Source organism: Balaenoptera physalus, assembly GCF_965194825.1.
Source record: "Balaenoptera physalus genome assembly, chromosome: 8".
NCBI classification, from domain to species: Eukaryota; Metazoa; Chordata; class Mammalia; order Artiodactyla; family Balaenopteridae; genus Balaenoptera; species Balaenoptera physalus.
In genome coordinates, this window is record NC_138887.1 from 6,016,984 (window position 1) to 6,044,151 (window position 27,168).

The 27,168-nt window shown below is 43.0% G+C and overlaps 1 long non-coding RNA gene across 2 annotated transcripts in view; it reads left to right on the forward strand.

Moving 5' to 3' along the window:
- LOC309666138 overlaps positions 1 to 27,168 on the forward strand; it is a 68,393-nt gene that overhangs the window by 32,642 nt on the left and 8,583 nt on the right. The window contains exon 4 of one of the 2 annotated variants that reach the window (XR_014266923.1): positions 21,400 to 21,455. This is a non-coding gene — a long non-coding RNA (uncharacterized lncRNA). Of the gene's footprint in view, positions 1 to 21,399; positions 26,876 to 27,168 lie in introns of those variants that run through there. The other variant, XR_014266924.1, reaches the window with a different exon arrangement.

The following is a 27,168-nucleotide window of genomic DNA, read 5'->3' on the forward strand; positions in this document are numbered from 1 at the left end:
TCTTTAGTATAGTCTGAAGTCAGGGAGCCTGATTCCTCCAACTCCATTTTTCTTTCTGAAGATTGTTTTGGCTATTAGGGGTCTTTTGTATTTCCATACACATTGTAAAACTTTTTGTGCTAATTCTGTGAAAAATGTTGGTAATTTGATAGGGATTACATTGAATCTGTAGATTGCTTTGTGTAGTATAGTCATTTTCACAATATTGAGTCTTTCAATCCAAGAACATGGTATATCTCTCCATCTGTGTCATCTGTGATTTCTTTCATCATTATCTTATAGTTTTCTGAGTACAGGTCTTTTGCCTCCTTGGGTAGGTTTATTCCTAGGGATTTTATTCTTTTTGATGTGATGGTAAATGGGATTGTTCCCTTAATTTCTCTTTCTGATCTTTCATCTTTAGTGTATAGGAAAGCAAGGATTTCTGTGTATTAATTTGGTGTCCTGCAACTTTACCAAATTCATTGCTGAGCTCTTGTAGTTTTCTGGTAGCATCTTTAGGATTTTCTATGTATAGTATCATGTCATCTGCAGACAGTGACAGTTTTACTCCTTCTTTTCCAATTTGGATTCCTTTTATTTCTTTTTCTTCTCTGATTGCTGTGGCTAGGACTTCCAAATCTATGTTGAATAAAAGTGGCGAGAATGAACATCCTTGTCTTGTTTCTAATCTTAGAGGAAATGCTTTCAGTTTTTCACCATTCAGAATGATATTTGCTGTGGGTTTGTCATATATGGCCTTTATTATGTTGAGGTAGGTTCCCTCTTTGCCCACTTTCTGGAGAGTTTTTATCATAAATGGGTGTTGAATTTTGTCAAAAGATTTTTCTGCATCTGTTGAGGTGATCATGTGGTTTTTATTCTTCAGTTTGTTAATGTGGTGTATCACACTGATTGATTTGTGTATATTGAAGAAACCTTACAACCCTGAGATAAATCCCATTTGGTCATGGTGTACGATCCTTTTAATGTACTGTTGGATTTGGTTTACTAGTTTTTTGTTAAGGATTTTTCATCTATGTTCATCAGTGATACTGACCTGTAACTTTCTTTTTCTGTGATATCTTCATCTGGTTTTTGGTATCAGGGTGATGGTGGCCTCGTAGAATGAACTTGGGAGTGTGCCTTCCTCTGCATTTGTTAGGAAGAGTTTCAGAAGGATAGGTGTTAACTCATCTCTAAATGTTTGATAGAATTCACCTTGAAGCCATCTGGTCCTGGACTTTTGTTTGTTGGAAGCTCCTTGATCACAGTTTCAATTTCAGTACTTGTGACTGGTCTGTTCATATTTTCTATTTCTTCCTGGTTCGGTCTTGGAAGGTTGTACCTTTCTAAGAATTTGTGCAATTCTTCTAGGTTTTCCCTTTTATTGGTGTATAGTTGCTTGTAGTAGTCTCTTATGATCCTTTGTATTTCTGTGGTGTCAGTTGTAACTTCTCCTTTTTCATTTCTAATCTTATTGATTTGAGTCCTCTCCCTTTTCTTCTTGATGAGTCTGGGTAAAGATTTATCAATTTGTTTATCTTCTAAAAGAACCAGCTTGTAGTTTCATTGATCTTTGCTATTGTTTTCTTCATTTCTATTTCATTTATTTCTGCTCTGATCTTCATGATTTCTTTCCTTCTACTAACTTTGGGTTTTGTTTGTTCCTCTTTCTTGAGTTGCTTTAGGTGTAAGTTTGGGTCGTTCATTTGAGTTGTTTCTTGTTTCCTGAGGTAAGATTGTATTGCTATAACCTTCTCCTCTTAGAAGTGCTTTTGCTGCATCCCATAGGTTTTGGATCACTGTGTTTTTGTTGTCATTTGTCTCTAGGTGTTTTTTGATCTCCTCTTTGATTTCTTCAGTGATCCATTGTCTGTTTAGGAACATATTGTTTAGCCTCCATGTGTGTGTGTTTTTTACAATTTTTTTCCTGTAATTGATTTCTAATCTCATAGCATTGTGGTCGGAAAAGATGCTTGATCTGATTTTACTTTTCTTAAATTTACCGAGGCTTGATTTGTGGCCCAAGATGTGATCTACCCTGGAAAACGTTCCTTATGCACTCGAGAATAAAGTGTATTCTGCTGCTTTCGGATGGAATGTCCTATAAATATCAATTAAGTCTATCTGTTCTAATATGTCATTTAAGCCTTGTGTTTCCTTATTAATTTTCTGTCTGGATGATCTATCCATTGGTGTAAGTGGGGTGTTGAAGTCCCCCACTATTATTGTGTTACTGTTGATTTCCTCTTTTATGGTTGTTAGTGTTTGCCTTTTATATTGAGGTGCTCCTATGGTGGGTGCATATATATTTACAATTGTTATATCTTCTTCTTGGACTGATCCCTTGATCATTATGTAGTGTCCTTCCTTCTCTCTTGTAACAGTCTTTATTTTAAAGTCTATTTTTTCTGATATGTATTGCTACTCCAGCTTTCTTTTGATTTCCATTTGCATGGAATGTCTTTTTCCATCCCCTCACTTTCAGTCTGTATGTGTCCCTAGGTCTGAAGTGGTTCTCTTGTACACAGCATATACACAGGTCTGGTTTTTGTATCCATTCAGCCAGTCTATGTCTTTTGCCTAGAGCATTTAATCCATTTACATTTAAGGTAATTATTTATATGTATGTTCCTATTGCCATTTTCTTAATTGTTTTGGATTTGTTTTTGTAGGTCTTTTTTCTTCCCTTCCTCTTTTGCTGTCTTCTCTAATGGTTTGATGACCATCTTTAGTGTTGTGTTTGGGTTGCTTTTCCTTTTTCGTGTGTGTATCTACTGTAGTTTTTTGGTTTGCATTTCCCATGAGGTTTTGATATAACAGTCTATATATATATCAAGGTTGTTTTAAGTTGCTGGTCTCAATTTCAAATGCAGTTCCCATTTCCTGCATTTATATTCCCCTCTTCTCACAGTAGCTGGCTTTGATATCATATTTGTGTGTGGATAATTTCCTCCTTTTACTGTATGTTTGCTTTTACCGTTGCGCTTTCCCATTTGTGATTTTCTTGTTTCTAGTTTTGGCCTTTTTTTTTCCCTGCCTAGGGAAGATCCTTTAGCATTTGTTGTAAAGCTGTTTTGGTGATGCTGCATTTGCTTAGCTTTTACTTGTCTGTAAAGCTTTTTATTTCTTCCTCAAATCTGAATGAGAGCCTTGTTGGGTAGAGTATTCTTTGTTGCAGGTTTTTCCCTTTCGTCACTTTAAATATATCATGCCATTCCCTTCTGGCCTACAGAGTTTCTGCTGAAAAATCAGCTGATAACCTTTGGGGCATCCCTTGTATGTTATTTGTTGTTTTTCCTTTGTTGCTTTTAATATGTTTTCTTTGTCTTTAATTTTTGTCAGTTTGATTAATATGTGTCTTGGCATGTTCCTCCTTGAATTTACCCTGTATGTGACTCTCTGAGCTTCCTCGACTTGGGTGACAAGTTCTTTCCCACGTTAGGGAAGTTTTTGGCTATAATCTCTTCAAATATTTTCTCATGCCCTTTCTCTTGCTCTTCTTCTTCTGGGACCCCAATAATACGAATGTTGGTCCACTTAATGTTGTCCCAGACGTCTCTGAGAAAGTCCTCGTTTCTTTTCATTCTTTTTTCTTTGTTTTGTGTCAGTGATTTCCACCATTCTGTCTTCCAGCTCACTTATTCGTTCTTCTGCCTCAGTTATTCTGCTATTGATTCCTTCTAGTGTATTTTTCTTTTCAGTTGTTGTGTTGTTCATCTTTGTTTGTTCTTTAAATCTTCTATCTCTTTGTTAAACATTTCTTTTATCTTCTCAGTCTGTGCCTCCATTCTTTTTTCAAGATTTTGGATCATCTTTACTATCATCATTCTGAATTCTTTTTCAGGTAGATTGTCTATCTCCTCTTCATTTAGTTGTTGTTGTAGGTTTTTATCTTTCTCCTTTATCTGCAACATATTTCCTTATCTCATTTTGTCTCACTTACTGTGTTTATGGTCTCTTTCTGCAGGCTGCAGGATCGTAGTTCCTCTTGCTTCTGGTGTCTGCCCCGAGGTGGGTGAGGTTAGTCCAGGGGCTTGTGCAGGCTTCCTAGTGGGAGGAACTGGTGCCTGCCCTCTGGTGGGTGGAGCTGGGTCTTGTCCCTCTGGTGGGGAGTTCCCTATCAGGGTATGTGCTTTGGGGTGGCTGTGAGCTTAATACTTTAGGCAGCCTATCTGCTGATGGGTGAGGCTGTGTTCCTGTCTTGCTGGTTGTTGGGCCTGAGGAATTCCAGCACTGCAGCCTGAAGCTGTTGGGTGGGGTCAGGTCTTGGTGCTGAAACGGGGTCCTCCAGGAGTGCTCATGTCAATTACTATTCCCTGGGGCCTCTGCTCCCAGTGTCCTTGCCCCCACCGTGAGCTGCAGCCCACCCCCACTTCCCCAGGAGGCCCTGCAAGGCCCGAAGGTAGGTCTAGCCCTGGTTCCTGTGGAGGCACTGCCTTGTGCTGGGTCCCAGTGCATGTGAGACCTTGTGTGCACCTCCCAGAGTGGAGTCTCTGCCTCTCCCAGCCCTGAGGAGCTCCTGCACTCAAGACCCGCTGGCCTTCAAGGCTAAACGCTCTGGGCATTCTTCTTCCTGATGCCAGACCCTCAGACTGTCTTGGAGGACTATTTTTAAGTGGGAACGACGCTGTGTAGCTTGCGTGGGTTTAATTTTTTTCTTTTTCTTTTTTTCTTTTTTTGGTGCAAGGGCTGTTTTTAATATGGATGCCTGCCACCACTTTCTTCAGTGTGTGCTGGCCTTTATCCCCTTGACAGGGGCTTTGATTGGTATTGTGGTGACCAGAGCCTGCACTGGGTATTGAGCAGGGCCTCCCGTTTGCTCTGTGGTTGTCACTGCCCTGTCAGAGGTGTAGTCTGCTCCCTAGTTGTTGCAGTAGAGGCCCCCAGATCTGTTTCTGAGCTGTGTTTCTGATCTGCGATGTGAGGTGTGTGTGATTGGAGCACACCCACTGGGAGAGAAGCCACTGAGTGTTCCTCCTCTGGAGCTGTTCACCTGTGGGTGTGCTCTGTTGTGTCGCCTTTCGCCCGTGGTGCGAGCTCTCAGATTACACTGTTGTTGGCACTGCACTCAGCTCCACCTTAACTGTGGGTGTGCAATTGGCCCTGGTGTCTCTCGGGCATTGTTTACACCAGGCCACCAGCATAGATCCACTGAAGTCCGGTTCCGGAATTGCAGTTATCATGGATCTGGACCCGCTGTGGGAGTTATGATGCAGCTCAGAATCCGGCCTGGCCCAACCCCGGCATGTACGTGTCCACAAAGTCCATAGCTGTGAAAGCAAGACCCGTCTCAGTTGCAGGAGCACTCGTTGTCCGTTCAGATGTTCTGCAGGCACTGAGTTTACCAAGCCAGTCGTGGGGGCGTTTAATCCAAGGTTCATGGCTGCAAGGAGAGATTTCAGCTCTTCTTCCTTAGTCACACAGCCCCTGGGGCTCAGCTTTGGTTTCAGCCACACCTCTGCCTGTGGGCTACCCTCAGGTGTCTGCTCCCCGCACTGGCAAGGGGGTGGAGGTGGCGACCGACTGGGGCTCATGTGCTCACTCAGGTGGGAGGGAGAGGAGGTGGCGACCGAATGAGGCACACGAACCTGCTCTGGTGGGAGCCCCTCCTAGTGCCTGCAGAGGCAGGGGCCGGCACATGGGGAGAGAGGCCGCAATGGCGACCCCGCCCTTCGCGCGTCACTCAACAGCGGCCCTTTGCTTGTGCGGCAGACCAGGCTTCCTCCGGGGGCTTTCCTGACTGCAGAGCTCCTCTCTCCTTTCCCCTCGGGCTGTCTCTGCACAGCCAGCAGCAGTCCTCTCCCCAGGGTTGCTCTCCAAACCCCACGTTCCAGCGCCCAGCCCCTGTCCGTACCTCTCAGGCTGGGTCATGCAGCGCTGTGGCATGACCGTCTGTGGAGGTCTCACTCATAGACGGGGTGCTATGCTCTCCTCAGGGCCCCCAAAGCTCCCTTCTGTCTCAGCTGACCTCCTCCGCAGTGAGGGGGCTTCCCCGGGTGCGGGAACCTCTCCGCTGCTTCAGCTCCCTGACAGGGGCGCAGGTCCCGTCCTACTTCCTCTTTTCTCTTTGTTTCCTTTTCTCTCATTCGTCTTACCCGGTTACACGTGGATCTTTTCTTGTCCTTTTAGGTTTCCGAGGTCCTCTGCTAGTGCTCAGCAGGTGCTCTGTGAGAATTTCCATCTGTCAACATATTCTTCATGCCCCTGTGGGAAGAGGTGAACTCCACGTCCTCCTACTCTGCCATCTTGACTCAGCTCCCCCTATAGTTTTGACAGATGCATAATGTCATTTATCCACCACCACAGTATCATACACGATAGTTGCACTGCCCTAAAAATGCCCTGTTCTTCACCTATTCGGTCCTCTTCCCCCAGCTCCCAAACACCGGCAACCATTGGTCTTTTTACTGTCTCCATAGTTTTGCCTTTTCCAGAAAGTCGTATCGCTGGAATCATATAGTATGGAGTCTTTTCACATTGGCTTAGCTGCTCCTCTTTTTAATTTTTTTGAGATTTCATTGATGCATAACATTGAGTTAGTTATACATGTACAACATAATGATTTGATGTAGGTGTATATTGCAAAATGATTACCTCAGTAAATTAAGTTAGCATTCATCACTGCACATAGTTACAAATTCTGTGTGTTTGTGTAGTGAGAACTTTTAAGACAATCTCTTAGCAACTTTCAAATATACAATACGGTATTGTTTCCTACAGTCACTGTGCTGTATGTGACGTCTCCAGGACTTATTTATTTTATAACTAGAAGTGACTACCGTTTGCCCACCTCTACCCCCTGCCTCCGGAAACCACCCAGATTGGCTTCTTTTACTTAGTAACCGGCACTTGAGATTTCTCCATGTCGTTTTGTGGCTTGATGGCTCTTTCTTTTATCGCTAAATAATACTCTGTGGTATGAATGTATCATAGCTTGTTTATCCATTCACCTATTGAAGGACATTTTGGTTGCTTCCAATTTGGGGCAGTTATGAATTAGATTTTAAGTTAGTGGAAAGCATGTGACTCTGCTACTGCAGCTCTCTAACTGCTCGCCCATCACAGCTAGTACTAGAGACATCTGCACACGGTGGTTCTGCTCTTCTCTGCAGAGCTCAGATTAGCGCTTTGATGCTTTTCATGATTATGTATCGAGGAATAAATGAACCTTAAATTCTGAGCCTAATATTTCTTCATAAGCTAGCACATTCAGGATAAAAGCAGCCAAGGCAATTAAAAGATCCTTTGAGGAAATTCTGAAGGTACTAAGGCTATTTCGACTGAAGAAGGAGAACTCAGAGACCCTGCCAAGCATCTTCAACACTGCCAAGACATCATAGGGAAGGGGGGGTGTACCTTGTTCTGTGGGACCATGAGAAGCAGACTAGGAGCATGTGTAAAAGTATGATGGATTCAGGTTTTGAGAGGGTGCAGGGATCCCCACCCATGCTGTTGTAGGTATTTCCCCGTCTCTCATCAAGGAGCAGGCATGAGTAGCCATCTGACAATCTAGTCTCAAAATATCCCATTCCCGATGAATCCCTAAATACACCCCACATAAACTTTATTCCAAAATTTGTCAGTCAAGAAATCTTCTGAATAGAAACATTCTCAAACAATATTGAAATTGAGGCCAATAACCCATGTATTTACCTATATCTCAAATGTCACGAGATACCCTTGAAGCTGATTGAAGCTGATTTTTTAAGTTGATTCTTAAAACCTGTAAAAGAGAACATTCACTAGACTGGGGGATATGGTCTCACCTGTGAGAAGGTGGACCTTGCTTCTCTCTGGGCCCACATGTTTTGGTATCCAGAGTATTACCTGTGTCCTCCTAACTTCAGTTCAGAATTCCTCCTGCAGTTTTCATCTGAAGCGAAGCCTTCAGGCGGCCCCTGGTGCTTTTCACTAAGTGCTCTGCGGGCCTGTGCGTGGCTCTTTCCGTTGCAGCCCAGAGGCACCTGCCGTGCACACGCTGCCTGATGCCGAGGTCCCTTGCGTCCAGTGAGCCTTTTCTTCAGTTGACTCCCAGCCACGGCCCAGTGCTTACAACTCCTGAGAAACATTCCTGGTTCTTCTCTGAAACTAAGTTGCTCAGGGCCTTAGTTTCATGCCTGAATCTCACTTCATTTTCCAAGACCCAAATGTTCTGCTCTTCTTCCTGATATTCTTAAACTCGATTTACCTTGTTGCCCCCTCTCTGCTTCTTTATTATTTTTATAGAAGCAGACATCAGGCACTGAGAAAACTGCAGTTCTTCCATGATGTTCTTATGGATGGATGTTCTGGTGTGAAGATCTGAGCCCCGTTCCTTTTCTGATGCCAGTGTAATCTCACTGTGGCTGAAGCCTGGCTCTGGGTTAGGAAATGGTTTTCCATATTTAAGAACAGTGCCCCCGGGACATGCCTCGACTTTATGAACTCAGCCAGAGCTCCTCATATGAGAGTCATAAAGGCCATTTTGACCCAAACATATATTTCTCTGGGCTTTAAGGGAGGACTACATAAACTTTAACTTGGCCGTGCAGGTCAGGAAAGTAACTGTCATTGCAAGCCTCCATTTAAGATCAGACTTTGTATTTCCACCCTCTCTGTCAGAGTAAAGTATGTAGATGCAGCAAGCCATGCTTAAGTGCAATCAGTTTAATGGGTTTCTACATTCTAATAAAATAGCAAACATTGGCAGCGTCACCCTTTTCTGATTTACGCCCGCCAACGTGAATGCATCACAGTGTTACCCTCTAGCTTCATGTTAGAACTTTATTGCATCATTTCACACCCCCACCCCAAACCCTTTATTTGTTCAGTCAGTTGTGCCAAAATAATCGAGAGAGAGAAGCAGACAGAAAACACAAGGCTGGCCTCGGTGTGACTCTGAGAGTAGTGGCCATTTAACCCCACACCGTGCCTGCGTTTTTTTTTTTGAAATTCCCCAGAGTGGTAGACTAGGGAGCCTGACAGAGGGGATTCCAGAGTTTGTCCTGAATGGGACTGTCAAGTCAGAAGTGGGTGCTTTGTGTGTGGAAGTGGTGAGGGATCAACTCAACCTGATATGTATTATTTGGCCGCGATTCCAGAAACTATGCCCCCACTGCTGGGACGCAGGGAGAGCAGGAGGCTGGGCACCCACTGCTCCCCCTGCAACATGGCTAAGTGCCTTGATACTGAATGAGGGGAGGAGACGGCCCCTCGTTTGCTCGGCAGGCTGGGGCGCACGTCCTGGGAAAGTCGCACCGGGGGCCCTGGGAGACCCGCCCAACCTCAGGAAAGACCTAGAGGTTTAAGAGGCTGTGATGTCCTAGGAGCCATCAGATAGTTAGAACACGGTGTTTGTGCCAAAATTCCCCAAAGCGGTGGCTACAGAGTTATCTGTGAGACTGATCCTCTCCCCTGAAAGTGGGATAGAAGGCACTGCGTTTTGTAAACAATTTCCAGGTTTCAAGGTCTTTGAAAAGTCCACGTCCAAAGCCTCTAAGTTTGTATCCACAGGCCACCCCTTGGGCACCTGCTGATGCACCGTCCCTGCTTGTGGGGAACCAGGGCTGGCGCTTCGCAGGTTAGGATATTTTCCACGTCGGTGCTGTTCACAGCTCAGGAAGCTGTTTGTTACCACCGAAAGCTGCGGTAATAAAACGCCAGTTAACAAGGATTAAGCTCACCTTAATACCAGAGGAACCTGAGGAGATGGGCTCCTTCAGCCTGTTTTCTCCTCAAGCAGACAGTTTTTTCAAACCATCACAGATGGATGTACATTTTCTTCTCAAACGTACCCTAAAACCCGGAAGGCCACGCTCCAGCATTTTTCTCAAATCACTTTTATTGAATGAAATCTTTTCTCTTGTATTTGAAGCCACTTGTTCTTCCTCAGTTCTCTGTAAGCGCTTTAAAATGCTGACTAGGACTTCCCTGAAAAACTCATTTATTCATTTGTCAGCAGACTCTGATGTGCGCTTGGTGCATAAAGACCAGCGTAACAGCAGCAGCGATGACTGTGCCGACACTCTGCCACGCGGGCGCATCGCATCTCCAAGAGCGCGTCCCCGTGCAGCTGACTCTAGCCCCTGTGCCGACACTCTGCCATGCGGGCGCATCGCATCTCCAAGAGCACGTCCCCATGCAGCTGACTCTAGCCCCCGTGCCTTTCCTTCTTTAGTTCTGTTTACTCAGGCCATCCCCACCTTGCACGGAGATCTCTGAGATGTTGAGCGTAAAGTGCATTTCCTCGTACATCTCACAAAGGTGAGAGTGTATTTTCTAGTACCTTTATTATCATTCTCCATAGTCATGGAAACGTTGATTTACATCTTTTAAAGCAGTAGCAAACCTAATGCTTGGAAGTTTCTTTTCAAAATGGGAATGAAGAGTTTGATTCAATAATCAACCCACAAATGTGCTTGGAGATTCTGCTCTGTGAAAGGCATCTTTTTCTTGAAATGAGAAAATATTGAAAAATGTTAAGTGCACCATAAAATTCACTGTTTAGATCAATGTTTAGATAATCTGGATATGACATGACTAAAGAATAATTCCCAGAGCTACTTCTGTGCCTCTTTACTAGAGAGAGAATGTTGTCTAGTGGTGTAACCTGAGACTCACCAAGGCACTGAGAAAGCAGAGGGTCTGCTTTCAGCTTTGTCTCCAAACAGAAAATTACTTTTCACATCAGTGTTGGATTAAGTAGTAGCTTGTGGTGCCCTTCCTTTGGGTCATTAAATCATTAGTGAGCAATAATGCATCACTGGAAAGCTGGCAAAAAGCCTTTCAGGACAGGCTTATGTCGTTGGAAGAGATCCTTTGATAGGCCATGGGGTGAGACACAAGGGGGGCTCAGCTAACAACACTGGCCTCCCATCGGCCTCTGGGGACGTCGGTCTGGGCCTCCACTCTTCTCTGTTCCTTCCCAAGCCACACTTAGCCTTCTCCTCTAGAAAAGTGCTGGACAAAGACAACACCCATTTCAGGGACACCAATAGGAGACCTGTGCTGAGCACCCACTTTACGTTTTTTCACTGTCAGCGGCATCGGGGTGAGGCTCTCAGTGTCTGGAGGGGCTGGAACCTAGGAAGCCGTGTCCTTTGCAGAGTTCTGTCTCAGTGAGGCTACGCTGGGCTTGAGTATATCACCTTACGTCTGTAGGTCTGGAAAAAGTCCTGTATTTGAATTGATAGAGGTACACTTAAATTTTCCCATAGACACAGTGGTGTAATATTAGGATACGTATTTGGCCAATGGCAACACACAAACTAGTTTTAGTAGACATGCAGGTAATTATGGCTATTCACTCCTTTTACTTGCTTTAAGGTCTAGGTTCTACCTCACATATTCTTCATAAACAAGACTGTGTTATTAAGGAAACATGCTGGAACACAGTTCTAGAAACTTTTCATTTTCTTTTTCCAAAATTATGCAAGCCAGAATGGCATTCCAGTGCCTCTATTTTTCCATTTTCTGTCACTGATTATTTTTAAAAGCTGCAAGTTTACTCCCCATTCCTCAACAGAGGCAGATGCCTGCCTCTTACCGTTTCTGCCTGGAAGTGGGGTTTAAGACACTGTCGGAATATCTACTAACTTCCTTGCCCCAGTCAGTGCACCAGCGCCCGTCCCCACCAAACATCTGTGCTGGAGCATCAGGAGAGATACCAGCTGCCTCTTCCAGAATCATCAGACTGCACTCACAGACACAAATGTGGAGTATTGTCACTACAACCTTTGCCCCTAAAAGACTGCGATACCTTCCAAGGCAGAGACCACTGTCTGTGTATCTTTCTAGCCCCCAGGCTTGACACAAAGCTGGTGTTCAATTAAAGTTTTCAAAATGAGTGAATGAAAGAATGAGGGAGATATTTGTCAGAAAATGCTCTGGCAAACATACTTTACCTACAGTGGATAGCTTACCTCACCGAGTCCACATGTCCTCACCACGAGGGGCAACAGCAAGCACCAGACTTCAGGGAACAGCCAATTAGAAAGCCACTAATGGAAGGAACGGAGCCCTGGGTCGGTGGACATCACGGTACCAAGGCAAGGCATGTTTCTGCCCCTGACCCAGGTAGATACTAACCACTGAAATCGGGTCAAGACACAAGAAGCTACCAAGCCAAAAGCTGCCTAGCTTGCCCGAGTGGCAAGGGAGGGAAGCACAAGTAGTATAGAAGTACTGAGAAAATATTCCAGTAGTTTGAATTTTTGCCCAGGGTCACCTTGCCAGCGGGAAGAAGGCTGATGTGCAGCGTGCCTCGTCCCACGTAAAGTCAGGGGTTCATGAGGGGGAGCTCAAGAACACTTCGCAAGGCAGGCAGGCAGGCCTCTGAGGCCACTGCACACTAAAGTGTTCAATGTGATTTTAGCTCCTGATAATTCAGCTTTGTTCTCACATAGGTGCAAAATCACTTCTTTAAAAACAATGGATTGTAGGACTACACCAATAGAAAAATGACAAATTCCCATATTAAGTCACACCTGTACTATGCCATGTGGCCAACGGGGCCCTCAGAGCAGGATTGCAAATTACAGGAAAGCATTCGGACGGCACCTCCTCCCCAGCACCCTGCGCTCCTGTCCTGCTTCCCCATCACTTCCTCTTCGACCCCCGCCCCCGGCGTGGGCGCTGCCCTCCACGACGGAAGCCTCCTCTCAGCCACGCAGGACGGTTACTGCTCTGCCCGGGTCTCCTCTGCCTGAGCCCATTGATCTCAAACAGTTGTTAGGAAGAAAGAGCGCTCATATTTCTAATCGATTTGTTCACGTTGAAGTGGTAACTGCAGGTTTAGACTTACTGGCAAGGCATTCGCATTTACGAAATGTCCACCCTTCGATGAATTCCTGAATTAGCACAAGGTGTTGGGGGGATGTTTCCAGAGGAGAAGTTATCCCAAGCCCAGACCTTTTTCTCACGTACAAGGGCAAAAGTCAGCACCTTAGGTTGGAAGGCTGTGGAAAGGAATCTGAACTCGGTAGAATCTGGACTATTTCCTCCGTCACTGAACTCTGAACTTGGTTTACTTTCTTCCCTTATGACGGCAGCTCTGAACTTTACTCAGCCTTCGATTTAAGAACCAAAAAGCAAGAGGAGTCGCTGACCTCAAAGAAATGATCTTGAATTTCTGTCGTAGGAGGGGTAGACTGTTACATGTTGTATAACCATAGCTCATAAAACAAGAAATGGCTTGAATTACATCACAATATTATAGGATAAGTGGCTAGAAGACATTTTATATTCTTAATTAGGTTCTGTCTGGTTGCTCACATTCACCACTTTTTCAGAACATTTTTGGTGGGCAAATAGAATGGAATTGTTGTTTGTGTATCAGGCAACTTAGTGCTTGGGAGATAACCCCAAGTAAAAGAAAAAGCAATCATAGATAAAAGTTTTTAGCTATGACCTGGACCAGTTCTTTGCTCAAAAAAGGTAAAAAGTTTTGGGAAGATGGAATTATGAAGTTGCCTGAAAAATGGCAGAAGGTAGTGGAACAAAAGGGTAAAATAAGTTGTTCAACAAAGTTCTTGGTGAAAATGAAAAAAAAAAAAAAAAGTTTTTAGCTATGAATCAACTATGGAAAAACTGCCTAAGTTGGAGGGGTGGAATTCAAATAAGAAGGAAGGAAATATTTTCAATGAACTCAGCCCATTAAAAAGTATACCGCTATGGAGGCAAGAGGGTTCTAATCCTAACACATTCTATCATGCCTCTGCCCGGTTCCACCTCATACATAAACACCGTTGACCAAAAAGATTCAAGGGGTTGAAGACGGATCATAACGTTCAGTCTTATTTTCTGTTTTTACACCCATTTTTTTTTCAAACAACTTTGCTTCCATATGTTGTTTTCCATTATTCCAAGGCAGAATTTTAATTTAGAACACCTTGATTAATTTCAAGGGACCAGCTTTTGCCCTGGATTTTCTACAATTTCCTGTGAAATAGCTACTCTCGTTTTATCTTCAGTCCACTCACCTTGTATAACCACGCCTCTTCCTGAAAGCAGCAGTGGTGGAATCCTTTCCCAAGGCGAGTGCTTGGCCTACTGAGCTGTTTCACCTACTTCTTATCCACTTCTTCAGTCTTTTCTGAACCATGTGCCAGCAAGACCTTCTGCCCCTGGATACCTATTTCCTAACCGCACATTCGTTTTCCTTCTCTTCAAGGTCACTTAGTGTCTCTTGCCCCAAATCCAGTGGGATTTACCACTCGGTCACCTAAAGGGCTCCTGTTCTGCCGTTTCTCCATCTCTCTTACCACATCATAACTCAAACACAGCTCTCCAATCCCTCTACCTGGAACGCTCCCTCCCTTCCAGCTCTGGCTCCCGCTCTCCTGCTCAAACAAAAGCCCCAAGCTCTAGCACCACCCATCCCAGTCCAGTGAGTGTGGCCTCCCTCGTACGACCCACCTGGAAAGGAACAGCACAGGCATCGTGCTGACCGGCCTCTGGACCTAGACGTGCCTTCTGGCTCTTCTGCAGGAATTGACATACCACCTCTCACATCAGCTGGGCAACTCCTGGGGGCTCTTCCAGGTAGGAGACTCTCACATCCGGGGGCTTGTCTAACTTTAGTGACCCTCCTCCTTTCCTGCAACACATCCTTACCGTAGTGTCAGTGGAGTGGGGAGTATTGTATTGTATTCTGGGGGTTGTGGACCCCAACAATGAAATGCCTGACCAGGACTCAGTCTCCTGGGAAAGCAGTGATCTGGGGACCAGCAGTCCCACTTCCTCTTGACCTGTAAAAAAGGGGTGCTGGTGAAGGGAAACTCTCCTGGCTCCTCAAACCACTGATTCCACTTTTGCCTTCCTTTACTTAAAATTCCTGTTTCAACTTCTTTGGGCTTGATGCTCTACATGGCTACATACACAGCCTCCCTTTGTCTGGGACGTGGTCTGTGATTCACCTTTGCTTTAGGCCTTTGTTTACTGGCCAGCCCTTCCCCAGTGTGACTCCTAGAACAGAGGCTGGAGCCCTGGGATTCCTCTTACTTTCAAGGGAGCTTGGAACCTTCAGACACCCCAGAGCTGAGCCTGTGCTCAGCACCTGCAGAGAAAGTCACTTTCCATGGGCCTCTCCTTACTCCCACCAAGGCAGTTCTAATTCAGTTCTGCTTAATACATTGAGCCAAATTAATCCCGACCATGCTTCACATTTCTGGTCTCCTTTCTTAGTGTAAACCTGTAGTCACCTCCTCTATTTGTAGTCTGATCACCTTATAACTCTTCGTTCATAGGCTCACTCATTCATTCATCCTGCAAATATTCACTAGTGCCTACTATATGTCTGGTACTCTATTCAGCAGTGGGAATACAGTAAAAACTCACACCCTCTGCTCTCAAGAATATAAAAATGGTAAGAATTTATAATTCTGAATTTTTCACTCTTCCCTCTGGAACCACAAATGTGGTAAACAAACTCTTCTGCATCATGAAACTCTGTGCAGAACTGACACCCTCTGGCCTTCACTGAAACCTGCCTCTCTCCCGAGGATGAAGAGTCCCTAGCAGCCAACGCGATTAGAGACTGCTCATTCTCCCATACTCAGAGCCAAAAGGTGAGGTCAGCATTCCTTTTTATCCCCAGTATCACCTTAAGGTCATTTACTGCCCATTCTCATAGATACTTTTGCTCCTTTGAGGGTCTTGCCCCTCATAACCAACATATTTGCCCTACCTCATTTCTACCATTTATCAAATGTCTAGTAATTCTGCTGCATTTATAGAAAATTTGGTATCTGGCTCCAAGTCTTTTTTTTCCTCCCAAAGTCCTGACATCATTCTGGGTTATCAGTACCCACCACCACTCAGATGGATAACCTATCCAGATCCTAGCCTCAAAATGCCTTGACCTCCTTACTAAAACTTAGGGAACATAAGTCATTCATTCCCTTCCCAACAGGAGTTTCTAAACAATAAGGAGTCAAGATATGTTTGTTCTGTTATGACTAAGGCTTGGGGTGGGGCGGCGGGTGGAGAGTGCAGTTTGGAACTGAGGTTAAATTGTGGCTTCTGTCTTCCCCCACAAGTGCAGACCTTGGCATGAGCACAGTCTTGGCCATTCACCCAAGCGCAGGCGCTGTCACCTAGCACGAGGGAGCACGAAGCAGAGAACATGGGCCAGTGTCACCCACATCACAAGACAGCAAGGCTGCTGTCTCCTCCCGAAGAGAGCAGCGAGTAAGGAAAAGGGAAAGGGACCAAAATGTTCACCTACTCCTGCTCCCTACCAGGGGGTGAAGGAGGAGTTCTCGCCCTTCTCATGTGAGCAGAAGAATGAAGAAAATAAGCGTTTTCTTCTGACTAATTCTCAACTCCAATAACCATTATCCCCTTTTTTCTTTACTTTCATGGCCACACACTGTAACTTATCACTATGAACTAGTCAACCTCTGAAATACTAGGTTTTATTCCTTCAGTTTCCAGGGCTTCAGCTTCCTAGAGATATCTTAAATCTCTGTTTTCCAAGGCTCATAGGCTTGGCCTGGTCCCTCCTCCTTCATTCACACTAGATCCAACAGCACTCTTGGTTCCCACTCCTGTCTTCACTCAACACCTGCCTGGTAGAATTTAGTCATGTATCCATGCTCTAATCTGTCCTCTCTATTCCACATCTGAGTGACTGAGTACAGACATACCTCAGAGATATTGTGAGTTCGGTTCCAGACCACTGCAATAGAGTGAGTATTGCAATAAGGCAAGTCCTAGTGTATATTAAAGTTATTTTTATGCTATACTGTAGTCTATTAAGTGTGAAATAACATTATGCTTAAAAAAACAATGAACATATCTTAATTAAAAAATACTTTATTGCTTAAAAATGCTGACCATCATCTGAGCCTTCAGCGAATCATAATCTTTGTGCTGGTGGAGGGTCTTGCCTTGGTGTTGGTGGCTGCTGACTGATCAGAGTAGTGGATGCTGAAGGCTGGGGTGGCCGTGGCCGTTTCTTAAAACAAGACAACAATGAAGTTTGCTGCATCGATTGACTCTTCCTTTCATGAACAATTTCTCTGTAGCATGCATGCTGTTTGAGAGCATTTTATTAACAGTAGAACTTCTTTCAAAATTGGAGCCAATTCTCTCAAACCCTGCCACTGATTTATCAACTGAGTTTATGCAATATTCTAAATCCTTTGTTATCATTTCAACAATCTTCACAGCATTTCACCAGGAATAGATTCCATCTCAAGAAACCACTCTCTTTGTTCATACATAAGAAGCAACTCCTCATCCATTAATGTTTTATCATGAGATGGCAGCAATTCAGTCACCATTCCTTCAGGCTCCACTTCTAATTCTATTCCTCTTGCTGTTTCCACCACATCTGCAGTAACTTCCTCCACTGAGGTCTTGAGCCCCTCAAAATCATCCATGAGGGTTGGAATCAACTTATTCCAAACTCCTGTTAATGTTGATATTTTGACCTCTTCTCATGAATCACTAATGTTCTTCATGGCCTCTAGAATGGTAAACCCTTTCCAGAGGTTTTCAGTTGACTTTGTCCAGGTCCATCAGAAGACTCACTGTCTATGGCAGCTATAGCCTAACAAAGTGCGTTTCTTAACTAATAAGACTTGAAGGTCGAAATGAATCCTTGATCCATAGGCTACAGAATGGATGTTGTGTTAGCAGGCATGAAAACAAAATTAATCTCATTATACATCTCCATCAGAGCTCTTGGGTGACCAAGTTCATTGTCAATGCAGCAATATTTTGAAAAGAATCTTTTTTTCTGAGCAGTAGGTCTCAACAGTGGGTTTAAAATATTCAGTAAACCTTGTTGTAAACAGGTGTGCTGTCATCCAGCCTTTGTTGTTCCATTTATAGAGCACAGGCAGAGTACATAATCCTTAAGGGCCCTAGGATTTTAGGAATGGTAAAGGATCATTGGCTTCAACTTAAAGTCACCAACTGCATTAGCCCCTAACAAGACAGTTGGCCTGTCCTTTGTAGCTTTGAAGCCAGACATTGACTTCTCCTCTCTAGCTATGAACGTCCTAGATGGCATCTTCTTTCAATATGAGGCTGTTTATCTACAGTGGAAATTTGTTGTTTAGTGTAGCCACCTTCATGAATTATCTTAGCTAGATCTTCTGGATTACCTGCTGCAGCTTCTACATCAGCACTTGCTGCTTTATCTTGCACTTTTATGTTATGGAGTTGGCTTCTCTCCTTAAACTTCATGAACCAAACTCTGCTAGCTTCCAACTTTTCTTCTTTTCTTCTGCAGCTTCCTCACCTCTCTCAGCCTTCATAGAATCAAAGAGAGAGCTGGGGCCTCACTCTGGATTAGCCTTTGGATTAAGGGAATGTTGTGGCTGGTTTTTTTCTTATATCCAGACCACTAAAACTTTCTCCACATCAGCAGTAAGGCTGTTTTGCTTTCTTATGAGTCACGTGTTCACTGGAGTAGCACTTAATTTCCTTCAGGAACTTTTCCTTTGCATTTATTCTCCTTAAGTCTCCTTCTCAACAGCCCTTATCAACTTTAGCAGGTTACTTTCCATCCTACCTCTTAAAAGAAGTTGAGAACAAGAGGCATGATTACTTTCAAATGTCTGTCCCCTAACTTTGTGTATCTACATCTGTGCATATTTTCACATTTTCTTTAAGATCAGATAATAAAATCCCTACAATAAAGGCTCTGCCCTTAGCTACTTCCCTCCCCTCTAGAAACCACCTGTTTTTTGGCATATTGATGACTTTCTGTTTTATGTTTGTTCATTTGTTTTGTTTTTTAGATTCCACATATAAGTGCAACCATATGTATTTGTCTTTCTCTGACTTATTATTTCACTTAATATAATACCCTGTAGGTTCATCCATGTTGTTGTAAATGGCAAGATTTCATTCTTTTTTATGGCTGAATAATAGTCCATTATATATATACATATATATATATGTGTATATATATATATATATATACATATATATATATATATATCACATCTTCTTTATCCATTCCTCTATTGATGGGCACTTAGGTTACTTCTGTACCTTGTGAGTAATGCTGCAATGAACATAGGGGTGCATATATATTTTCCAGTTAGTGTTTCCTTTTCTTTGGAAAAATACCCAGAAGTGGAATTGATAGACTGTATGGTAGTTTTTATTTTTAATTTTTAATTTTTTGAGGAAGCTCCATACTGTTCTCCATAGTGGCTACACCAATTTACATTCCCACCAACAGTGCATGAGAGTTCCCTTTTTTCCCCATCCTTGCCAACACTTTTTATTTGTTGTCTTTTTGATAATAGCCATTCTGAGGTATGAGGTAATACCTCATTGTGGTTTTGATTTTCTTTTCCCTAATGATTAGTGATGTTGTACATCTTTCTTTGTGTCTATTGGCCATCTGTATATCTTGTTTGGAAGAATGTCCCTTCAGGTCCTCTGCCCATTTATTAATCAGGTTTTTTTTTTTTTTCTGAAGGTGAGTTGTATGAGTTCTTTGCATAGTTTTGATGTTAATCCCTTACAGATAGGTCATCCTCCCATTCAGTAGTGGCCTTCTTTTGTTGATAGTTTCCTTTTCTGTGCAAAAACTTTTTAGTCTGATGTAGTCTTGTTTCTTTTTGTTTTTGTTTGCCTGAGGGGAGATATTCCAAAAACATATTGCTAAGACTGACGTCAAAGAGTATACTGCCTATGCTTTCTTCTAGGAGTTTTATGGTTTCAGGCCTTCCATTTAAGTCTTTAATATATTTTGAGTTTATTTTTGTGTGCAGTGTGAGTAAGCAGTCCAGTTTGATTCTTTTGCATGTAGCTGTCCAGTTTTTCCAACATCATTTATCGAAGAGACTTTCTTTTCTGTGTTGTGTATTCGTGCCTCCTTTGTCATAGATTAATTGGCCATAAAAGTGTGGGTTCATTTCTATACTCTCCATTCTGTTCCACTGATCTATTTGTCTGGTTTTTTTGTGCCAGAATCATACTGTTTTGATTACTATAGCTTTGTAGTATAGTTTGAAATCAGGGAGCATGGCACTTCCAGCTTTGTTCTTCTTTCTCAAGATTGTTTTGGCTATTCAAAGTCTTCTGTGTTTTCATACAAATTTTAAAATTATTTGTTCTAGTTCTGTGAAAAATGCCATTGGTGTTTTGATAGGGATAGCCAGCTGACAGTCTTATGGGAGTTCCCTTGCATGTAACTAGTCACTTTTCCCTTGTTGCTTTTAATATTTTCTCTCTATCTTTAATTTTTGTCATTTTAATTACAATATGTCTTGGGTGGTCCTCTTTGGATTGATCCTGTTTGGGACTCTGTGCTTTCTGAAACTGGATGTCTGTTTCCTTTCCCAGTTCAGGATATTTTCAGCTATTAGCTGTTAAAATATGCTCTCTGCCCTTTTTTCTCTCTCTTCTCCTTCTGGGACCCCTATGATGTGAATGTTAGTATGCTGGATGTTGTCCCAGAAGTCTCTTAAACTGTCCTTAGTTTTTTTTTAATCCTTTTTTTCTTTTTCCTGTTTGGCTTGTGTGATTTCCACCACTCTGTCTTCCAGTTTGCTCATCTGTTCCTCTGTATCATCTAATCTACTGTTAATTCCTTCTAGCATATTTTCTATTTCAGTAATTGTATCTTTCGCTCAGTTTGGCTCTTCTTTATATTTTCTAACTCATTGTTAAACTTCTCACTGTGTTTATCCATTCTTCTCCCAAGTTCATTGAACATCTTCATGGTCATTACCTTGAACTTTTTGGGGAGTAGAATGTTTATCTCCATTTCACTTAGCTCTTCTGGGGTTTTATCTTATTCCTTCATTTGGAACATATTCCTTTGTAGCCTCATTTTGCTTAATTCTCTGTGTTTATTAGTTTATATTGTGTAGGTCAGTTATGTTTTCTGACCTTGGAGAAGTGGCCTTATATAGGAGATGTCCTTTGGGGCCCAGCAGCACATTCCCCTCTGGTCACCAGAGCTATTTGCTCTACAGGGGCAACCCTATGTGGGTTGGGTTGGCCCTTCTGTTGTGGCTGGGCTGACTACTGTGGATGGACTCGTAGGTGGGATTGGTCCCTGGCCTGGTTGGCTTCCAGGTCCTGTCTCATTCAGAGGCTGCCATCTGCTGTTGGGCAAGGCCTTGCATTTTGTGATCTAGCAGCAGAACTGCTTGTCATCCCCAACTTGCCAGACCATTTCAAACCACTTTACATTTTTTTTATCTTGCCCCTGTGACCATTTTCCCCCTCAGTTCTCTGGCAAACTCCCACTTTAAGTCTTAATGGAAATATCATTTCTCCAGAACATTCTCCCCAGAACTTCTGTAGACCATGTGGGGTTCCCTCTATATTCCCAGGATGCTTTTTGTATACGGACTTATGAAATTTTAAAAACCTCTCCTATTATTTTCCCTCCAAATTGACACAGTTAATAGTAATCAAATCATTGATTTTATTCTTGTCTCATTCCTTGGCTCCTAGACTTCTCTGCAGTTGAGCAAGATAGGCTTCCTGCATATGGACACAAGGTACGTCATGTAAGTACACACACACCTCATCATTATGTGCACACCTTGAGCATTGCACTCTCCAGGCTGTACTGGAATAACACAGACTATATTGTAATAATTCTTTCAGGTGTCTCTTCAGCAGTCTCTAAGTCCCTGGGAGGAGTAAATATGTTTCTTTTCTTTATGTAACTCTAGCACCTGGCAGGGTGACAGTCACAAAACAGATGCTCCACAGTAGTTTGTTGAGTTGATGAAATATTGACACTTTCTCGTCATCTCAGGTGATATCTTATCTCTATGACAGACGAGGATGGTACATTTTGAGTTTTCAGCCCAGCTGTTTGCAATCAGGACATAGAAAAATATGTTTCCTCTTGGAATAGAAATGATCAAAAAACGTCTGCAGAACCCCATTCTCCCTTCAACTTCCTGTATGTAAACCTAACACCATTTGAAGCTTAGGGTGGTGTGACTTAAGAGTTTCTCACTTGAAACTGTGACTCAACTTCAGTGTTATTTGCTCTGTCACACTGTGTGCAGAATATAAATACACTTCCAAGCCCTTTTGAGTCAGGTATTATTTCTTTTTTTTTTTTTTTTTTGTTAAACCAAATCTAATATGAAACTGACTCTTTCTTGTGAGTAAATTTGAATTTTGAAACAGTAAAACAATAAGGTTTAATATAAAGCAAAATAAATTTTTTATGTTTATGATCTGCCAATTTCCCAGAAAAAGTTTTGTGGTGACTTTAGTTATATACCTGATATATTAAAATCACCAATGGACAACACATATTTTATTCAGGTGCCATCTGAAAGTTTTAAAAATTTGTTGACATAATCTCACTGAACTGTCCACTTTAAAATGGTTGAAATGATAAATTTTCTGTTTTGTGTATTTTACCACAATTTTTTTAAAATGTGTTGTTTCAAGATTTTTAGGTTTTATAAAGGTATTGTATTAGCATAACAATGAAAAATTTAAAAGACCATCTCTAATCTCATTATCCTATCAAGCATTGTTTACATTTTTTTTTCACACACACACACTGTATTTTGGTATTATTTCTTAAGAAATAAAATTTGTAGTGGACTTCATGGGAGTAATCTGGAGCAGGAAACAGCATGTTATTTGTTCTTTCTAACTTACCTTTAAAATATCCCAGAAAATGTACAAAGCAGAGAGAGAAAACCCACAGCAGGTCTGGCGCTAAATATAAACTCTATCACTTGCCTCCATCATGGGGTGCTGTGGCCTTAGCACACTAGGAATAGTTTATATGAAGTAGAAAACTGCTGAGATCAAACTAAGTTTCCTCATCAGCAAACAGTCCACGCAGGACGCAGTGCAAGCGTGAAGGTGTTTCTGAACATCTCTTTTACGTTTGTGTTTGCTCTTTTTTCTCCAGTCCCCTACTGCAACTTTCCTTGCACCTAAACAAAACTCCTTCTTTTTTCTGGAATAAATTTGGAACGTTCTTTCAGACATTACTCGGTATGTAAATATTTATGCCAGGAATAAAATTACTTGAATACTTAACCTAATTCTTGCAGCTGCCATTGGATTGTAACTGGAGTCCTGATGCCCTTCACTCAGTCTAAGGTGTGCACCTTTCTTGCTCAGATAATTATTCTACATCTTTGTCTGGGTCTAGGACCATTCCTGATGTTACGAAGTCAGTAAATCTACTTTATTCACTCCTTTATGATTTTGACTGCACCTTTTCTCTGAGTGTAAGCTTTTTGATGCCCAGGTCTATCTGACCAGGATAATTTGTGCAATGATAAGTGGGAAAAACTCCTATATGTGCTTTTGTGTCCAAATTTACTCTCTGTGTTAAATCCAACTTGCATTCAGTAGCGTGAGTGCTGTGGCCTGAAAATGCTGTAGATGAGTCAGAGGAGCGGGTTTCTGTCTTTCAGTGACTCACATCTCAGCTGGGAAACTGCTAACTGGGGAGTTACTCCCTTGTTCTTTCCCTAATTACTAGCCTGTACTTCTGCTCTATTGGCTTGGTGCCTCCTGCCCCTCGCTGAGTCTGAGCTGCTAGGAAGGTGACGAGCGCTTCCTGCAAGGCCGCTGGAGGCCTTTCTAACTTTCTCTGCTAACTCAGATCAGCAGCTTTCGGGTCTGCTGCCTTTCAGCTCCTTCTCCACTGGATGGACTTTGAAAACACATCAGGATTCATGGAAAGTTTTTCTGAAATAATAGGAAACCAAACGTTGGCTGGTGAATACTTATGCTGAAAATTATTACCATAATTTTGAAATAATCTATAAAAATATGCAGGATCTTTCATAATCCAATTATAATCCAATTTTGTAATTCAGTTCAATATAAGATCTGAATCCTCAGATCTGTAGACTTGAAAACATTACCAGGCACCTTTCCAAAATTCTCATGGCATTTTGCTGTGTGCCGGATAAACTGAAGGTGATGAGCTTGATGTATTTATTCCCTTTCTTTTACCTCCCTGAAAAATGTGGTCATCCCATAATAATTCTCTAACTTTTACATTTCCTCTCCTGGAGTTTGTTGCTGTAGTATAAATGAGCATTTTTTAAATAAGTGGTTGAGAATCATCGAATGAAAATATGCTATTTAAAATATGATAATGGGTAGATCTGTTTCATCATAAAACAGCGTGGACTTTAGTAATGTGCAATTAGTAGAATTCTCTGCAATATGTCAATGAATCTAATCTCATACAGTAAGTACAAAATATATCAAACTGTGTACTTTTAGTTCTTGAAGCAGCAGAACGAAAGGCAAGCTGTCTTTCCATATCTAAACTTTTCTTATTGTTCACTTAAATTCATTGCAGCTCATTTCTTTCTAAGGGAGAAACGTCGTGGCGTTATTGCTAAGATATTGGTTCCTGTGAAAACATGGGCTTTTGGAAGTGAAAAATAAAGAAGCTCTGATTTATAGCATTTGCTGCTTTCTGTGGTGTAAATATTCCAATCATGGCCAATGTCAAGCTACAAACAGTTTAACAAGCCAGTCACAGAATTCCTGTGTATTTCCCAGTTGGTGCTTGGGAGCCAGCGTGAGGGGCTCCATGACCCTGGGCGTGGTGTCCCACCCGAGATGCCCACTCACAGTGTCCAGCTGAGGGCCTCCCAACACACACGGTCGCTCCTGAGACAAACCAGTCTCAGCTGGGAGCGCTTCCGACAGACTCCTCTCTCTGATTTGAATATCACAGCAAATCACAACAGAAACAGGCTTTCTCATTTATGCAACAGACTTTATGCTTCCTGTATTCTTTTTCTGCACTCTTATAATGGGCAGAGATGAGCCCACACCTTCCTCCAGCGTCCACAATAAAGAGCTACTTTGTTCATCTCCACACCATTCGTTTCGATGCTGCATGGAATTCTGCACTTTAATCAAAATGCTCGCTGCTGGGCCCTGCGTTAGGGTGCATGACACACCCGGGCTGAATGGCTTTGTGAAGACAACCTTCTTGAAGATGGGCTGCTTGGACCTCCCAAGTTAGGATTCCAAGAGGTGGGAGGATCTTGCCAGTCCAGACAGATGTATGACCTGGGAGGTTTGCTTGTTTTAACTCTTGACTTAGTGAGGAAAAGTGAAACATTTGGGAAGTATCTGTAGAAAGTCCTTAGTCTCTGCATATCTACATACTTCCCCAGAGATCCATTTAGGGTAGCCCTTATCAATACCCTTATCAATAATACCTCCAGGAAGGCTTTGTATTCCTGCAAAATGAGTCCATGTATTTGCTGGTCGAGTGGATCTGTGTTTTGCTGTGCTGAGGTCCAGTCTGTCATCTAAGGGCGCCCCTTCCTGCATCTTCTCCATCAAACTGATGGGGTGCGGGTGGACGTTTTAATGTCTTTTGAGTATGTCTGATTTTGAAATAGATTTCTCAAGACAAGATTGTAGTAATACTTCTTGGATAGTGACATTAAATTCTCCCTCACTGACAGAGTAGTTTGAAGGTATTGCTACTTAATGGTTTCATCCCCAGTACCCTGTGGGTCACATACATTTGTTTTATAAAGTGTTCGTGTGGGAGAGATATGAAAGTAATATAGCCACCTGTTTCCCTACAACCCAACTCTGGAGATCCCAGGAGAGAGAGACAACACTTCATAAATTCAGAGCATTGCTCTTTTCCTAAAATAAGCCAATAAAATAAGGTGGGAGATAGAAGTGATTGGATCCCAATTTGGGAAGAGAAGGGGTCCCTGAGTAGAAGAGGCAGAGGTCCTGCAGGGAGTGGACTTGAGCTTTTTCTGTGTCCCCTGCAGACCCTCACTCCACCTGCAGCAGGCCTCTTGCAGGAGCTGCTCCCTGGGTACAGAGAGCTGGGGCCCAGGCAAAGCTGGACGGCACCCCATCCTATGCACTGACAAAATCTTCCGTGGGCTTATAGGCTGGCATGGAACTTGGGGTGCTCACACCCCACAGCGTAGAATACTTGGTACACACACACGCACACATTCCAGAGACTAGAAACACAAATCTATCACCCCTAACCCAAATCCCTGGTTTCTTACCCACCACATGAGAGAATGCTGAGGTTCTTCAGCTATCCCGAGAAAAGACATAATCATAACCTTGAAACAGTGATAGGGTGATAAAAGCATAAGCAAAACTCTGAAAAATTCAGATGTAAATGTAAGAAGAATAAGATAAGAATGTATAACTTTCAGGGATAGCAGAGAACTTTTGATCTATTCAAAGAAGATTAAAAAGAGGAGGAAAAGAGAAATAAAGTATAGCAAACCGAACACGTGAAATAAGATGAAAGAAACAAACTTTTCCATAGCAACCATAACACAGGAAGGGCATGCAGGCGGCGTGCACGCCAGGAGCCTGCTAGTGGCCAAGGCAGCTGTTGGGACCGCGTGTGGGTGGAGCCTGTGTATGTCCACCTGTGTCCGCGTGTGTGCACGCGTGTACACGCGGGGCCAGGGTGGGAAGGGGAGCTGGTCAGGACTGGGGCTGCCCCTGCCACCCTCAGCTGATGGCATTCTATCACAGAGATCCAAGGATTCTCGGACTTCTATAAACTCTGGGCCTCCACATCCTTTGGAAGATGTATTTCTCAAGAAAGAAGACTTCTTAAGTTTAATGGCTTGCTTTATACCCTTAAATTATTGAGAAATATGTTTGTGAGCCTCTCTTTGAACGTTGTGGGTAGGCCTGGCAGTTGTAGGGGTGTTGAGAAGGGAGCAGATTATGGGTGTATTGGAAGCAGGGCCAGCAGGCCTTGCTGGTGGGTTGGATGTGGGCTGTGATAGAACGAGAGGGGTCCCCGGACCATGCAACGGATGGGCTTGCCAGCATCCGAGACTGGGAAGGCTGTGGGTGGGGTGGGCTTCGGGAGGGCTGTTCAGAGTCTCAGTTTTGGAGATACTGATCATTAGGCGTCCACATGGAGCTGTCAAATAGGCAGTCAGCACATAGATCTCAAGGTCATGGCAGGCTTTGTGATGTGGCCCCACAGGAGAGACGTCACCAACCGTGTGACTATAGACAGAGACCAGAAGAGGGGTGAGGACAGAGCCCTGGGGTCGGATCTTCTAACCTAAAACAGCAGCTAACTCGTCCAACATGGCGGCACAGACCAGTACTTTAGGTATATCTTTTTAAGGATCTTGTACTGAGATGTTGGAGAAAATATAATGCTATCCAACACTAACAGCCTACTGAGATTCTTGGGAAACTTCTCAAGTGAAATTGTTGCTTCTACTTTCAGCAACATAG